This window comes from Varroa destructor, unplaced genomic scaffold (assembly GCF_002443255.2).
Source record: "Varroa destructor unplaced genomic scaffold, Vdes_3.0 BEIS01000001.1, whole genome shotgun sequence".
In the NCBI taxonomy this organism is placed as follows: Eukaryota; Metazoa; Arthropoda; class Arachnida; order Mesostigmata; family Varroidae; genus Varroa; species Varroa destructor.
Window position 1 is genome coordinate 67,691,600 of NW_019211454.1, and position 5,304 is coordinate 67,696,903.

A 5,304-nucleotide genomic window follows, 5' to 3' on the forward strand; every position below is an offset into this window, starting at 1 on the left:
TCTATCGTTCGTGTACAGTTCTAGCAGATGCCAAGATTGTTTGTCTCTTCAAACCTATAGTGATACATATATATTAGGCTATATTTTTTATTGTTAACGATATTATGTATTCTGCTGATTGAGTTAAAACGTCATCGATTTTTCAAAGACTTTAAATGGTTTACTTAAAGCTAAAGGTCCACGATTTGCTAGAGCTAAGTCAATACTTCAGCCTTAACAACAATCAAGCTCTTTAATATAATATATTTGGCCTTCCCGTCAATTAAGCTGACATTCGAGTGGTTCTTAAAACTCTAATATAACTTAGATGGCCTTTAGAAACATATCAGAAGAAGCTTTTTATAAGGCGCAAGATAACTTCGTATTGATATTCTTATAGCTAAGATGTTAAAAAGGTGGTATGCTCTAGATTTCACCGCAGTTTATCAAAATTGCCAATCGACTGCCTTTCGAGATTCTCTCTCTCTCTCTCTCTCTCTCTCTCTCTCTCTCTCTCCCTCCCTCTCTTTCTCTCTCTCTCTCTCTCAGTCTCTCGCTCACTCAAAGTGAACGGGCCAAAAATGTATTTGGCATATTACGTATAAGCTTTCATAAAGGGAAAAATCGTTAACATCTCACTAGTTATTTTACGTTTTTTACCTTAACGGAAACCATTACGTAATTACAATATACGCTCCCTAGTAACGTCATAACGTTTTCTATTAAGACGGCAGCTGTAAACCTATTGATATCCTACATTGCTAAAGGTGCGTATACGGCGGCATTTTTATGCGCTTTACGACAGCACAGCTCTCATACGATTTACGATTCGATATGTTCAAATGTGTGCTTTATCGAAGTTTATCAGTCTGCCACCGTAAGAAGGCCTCCTGACTTTCCATATTCTATCAGTATAGATCTGCTTGCGACGGAGTATTACACGACTAAATCAGCAATGTTTAAGAGCTTCACATGTATACAATGATTATCATATAAAACATATACAATGCACGATACGCGGACATGAACATCTCATTTAGCTAGGGGAAATCAGTGCACCAGGCAAACGAAGAGGGAACCTAATGGCAAACACACAGAAAATTCAGCGTGAGTAAGGACGAGAGCAAAAAATTATATAGCATCATTGTAATTTTCGACTTATATACAAATAATAAAGGCCTTCGAAGTAGTGGATCTTAAGTCACGGTGCCATCTGGAAGATATTCGAAAGTTCACCCGTCGTCCGCTTTGGCAACGGTGGCCGCAACAAAGGTGAAGAAAAGAAATAGCGGAAAAAACGGTAAGTTTCTTCACTGTTGTTAATTATTATCGCATCAGCGACCAGCACAAATGTCGTCTTTTTTCACAGTCCATTCGGTACAGACCCGCTTCGAGGGCCCCACTATCGTGCGGCCCACAACTTCATCAGACAGAACAACAACAGCAGTAACAACTAGTCAGAGACGAACAGATCAGACATCACACGGCGATCGCTTGCTTCTCCAACTCTTCGTCCTGTGTCATGCTATGAAATTATCAGATGAGATATTGTGTATGTATGTGACCATGCCTGTGCGCTATGGAACACTGAACCACTATTCTATCAAGGCTTTTTAATTTCCGAAACAGGAGAATAAGTTAGAATAATTATTTTTGGACAGTCATTATCTGTAGCACTATTGTTTTTAATAAACTATTATATTAAAATTGTAAATTAGTTAAAAAAGCGCGATTTATTTTTAAAGAAATCAGTGGGGTAGAATTATGTCGGCCTTACTCACCGAGCTTGGGCTTATGTTAATCACCACTTTACTGACATCTCATATCCGTCACTTATGTTTATTAAACTAAAAAGGGATCTTCCAAAGTCGCTTATTAAGATTCTGTAGATTTATCGCATTTCAATAGAACACAAGCACTTAGAATCCCGTCTGCGCTTGGATAGTAAATGTATCAACCACCATCTTTCGGCCCACAGCTTCCCTTCTGGTGAGATATCATTGTATGGAGTTGTTGTCTGCATTACTCTATCTGATGTTGGATGAATTTTCCGAGCGAGAGAGTAGCCCAGTCGTAAAACTATTAAACATAAAAGGTATATAGCTAAGACGTATTCATATATATATAATTAGGAAGATATTAGATAACATTGCGGGGCGTCTAAATCTAGAATATATTACGTGATACTTCCGTAAACGTTGACCTTAAATCCCAAAACTTTCGCTTTTTGAAACGATCAACACGTATCTGGGGATCAGCCTGATCGACATGTGAATGGGACGATGTAGTTCCCATGAGCCAGCGAATCCTTCTTGTGGTAAATATATATATCTGTCCGACCCTATCCATGGGATCTCCTGCTCCTACCATTGTCATACAAGTCGTATTGCTTCGCAGTAAAATACATTCGTCTGGAAACGGGCGAGAAGAGAATCCTCCTTTTTTCTTGGAGAAGGCAGGCCTTGACGAGACGAACATCCAACCCTGCCGCATCAGTCGGGAGACATCAGCGACTCGGTGACAGACAAATTGTAGGATATAAGAAAACGGGTGACTCGGATCACACCAGTACAACACAGGATATTTTCTGCGGTTTCTGCAAAGACCCAGGAGCATTGGTCTGAGATTTACAGATTGGCGTTCAGTGGACATTCGATTGTACACCCGCTTTTATTATAGAAATGCATACACACAGACTGAAGTATAAACCAAATCTTTTAGATTAATTGGTACATAGAACGGCTCCTGAGCATTAAGTATTTGAATTACAATTTTTTACGTCAGCGGTTAGAATCATTTGACAATGCGCGATACACATTAAGTATAGCACTAAAAAGCAGCCTGACAGGGTAATCGTACTGTGCTAAGTCTTTCTATCTTTCCTATCGTAATCCATAATAAAATAGTCGCTCCACCCCATTCAAATATCGCCTAGGTGTTAAACGTCTCTTCTTTTGCAGCCATTAAAAAAGGAATTTTGAAGCTCATTTGTCCTTCGACCCCCCCCCCCACCCCTCCTGCTTCTGGCGGATCACACGACAAGAAAACACCCAACGTGGCTAGCGACGACAGCACCGCCTACCAGGACGCCGTCCTGGAAAAAAAGACAGAAGGAAAGAAAGCGAGACGCAAATTAGAAAAATAATTAACACAAAATCAAAGCAGGAACTTACTGAAAAAGAAATACAAGAGAGGCCGTTTATGTTGTTGGGTGTGCACTTAATACGATCATTGTCCATTGCATAAGCTAACGCTTAAAGTCAGAAAACTCGTCTGCTTTCAACTTCACGTTTCATCTTCTCCTAACCTTAAATAAGAGGTTAACTATGTCTGATTTTGCCCACGAGACACTATAAGTCAGCTCTCAAAACTACTCCATTTTGTCCAATTGGTGTGAGGAAAATGGAATCGTAGTCCGAAAATGGCAGGACAAATGCGTCCCAGTCGACTATGTTCTAGTTAAAAAAGGACCAGTCGTTTGTCTCGACACATCAACTTAGCTTGGCATGTGGTCAATCTGTAATCAATGCAAACCATTTACCTGTGGTCAAGGTGTTGAACGCTCAACACCTTGGCCACAGGTAAATTGAAAGGTCAAATCCTATTTCGTTCCCTTCGAACAAACGTATACGATTATGGGAAAAGCAACGCCCACACAATGCTTACATGTTTAAATGTAGGAGCGTCTACTTAGAAACAGCTAAGATGAGCCAGGTTTGGAGCAGAGCCAACCGTTTGAAACAATGCTTAACGGTAGGTACCGAGCGTAGAAGTTGAAGCCTTTATATATTAGAATATCTCACGATATCGGGCTGTTGGATTGAGTTGACGCCCAGTTGTTTCGCCATGCATAATCGTTGTACATGCACACCTGCTGCAGCGGTACTTATTTCGGTTGCTGCCGCCGTACTGATGGCTAGGTACCTTATGAGACACGATTAGGCAGTGTGAACTGTGGTCCCAGCGATGTCAGACTGAAACGGAGTTTGCCTAAGGATATATTTAGCTCTATCGAGACAGGCCACAGTCGATCGGAAGCGAAGTCTTGTCGGTCGGGGTCCACCTTACTGCTGTTGGGAGCAAGTTTCGATGAAAAAAGAGGAACTTTAGTACATCAGACCTGCGTTTGACTTTTCGATCACTGAACCGCTAGATATTAATATCATGTCATGGCAGAAAATTTCACTTAAAGAGGTGTATACCCACACAATGCGAGAATATATATATATATATATATATACCTTACTTTGTAGTTGAGGCGTAATTTAGCTGATGCATTGCGATTCTATTACTAGGGTTTAACCAATGTCTGTTTTTGTTTGGTTAGTTTTGTTGGAAGGAAGCTAATTAAAAGAGATAATGGGCATATCTTTTCATTAAGCTTCAGTTGAGCTAATATCGTTAAAAGCACCATTGTAGAATATTGTTTTTTTTTTAAATTTTTAAAAGCGATAATTATGCTTTTTTTAAAAGCCATTGTGATTGATCAGCTCTAAGGGTGATATCTGCCATTTTTTAAGATGGTAGGGATAAGGTATGATGAAGATGGTGGGATGGTAAGCGAACCGTCATCAGCATATTGAATAGTGTTTGGCTTGTCTAGTGACCTATTAATTAGATCATTTTTTACTGTATATATCTTCGTGTGTCGATGCTTCCGGTGCATAACAGCTCCTAAAAAATAGTTTGCCTTCCTTAATTGCTTGATATATTAGTTATATAGATATAGTTTTATAGATATAACGGTTCTTCCTCCAAGCACAAAACCTAGCAATGAAGAGCTTTCGCGGATACTCGCTTTCAAGCGACATAAGCAAAATTAACCTGTGTCCACAGTCTTTACCAACAATCATAATCTACAGTATATTGTTAGTGTACGATAGTATGCGACACTGCTCTCTCTCTTTGCAGTTAACGTAACTGATGATCGAACAAAATTCAGAATGAACTCAGCGTCTGTAGCCATTGAGGTTGGTGGTCGGGCACGATCCATCTATGACTACAGTCTGCTACTATCAGCCTGCTCCTTCTTATCGAGGTCATTCATTTATTTCGTATTTGGTGTCCGGCGACCGACATCGCCATCGTCTTGAATTCGAAATGTTCACCTTTCCTAGGAACCCATCTTCCACTGCTAACCTCACTCCCTCGTCCACCCAATACTTCCCCAGAGTCCTCATGGCACCTAAACAGTCTTATCGTCCTTGCGTTGTGGCAAGTACTTCTTTATACTCGGTTTGTACGCTGCGGAGATGCCAACGCTCTACGACCTCCGTATGCTGCTGGTATGTGCCGCGCTGCAACATCTGCTACTACCACTGTAAC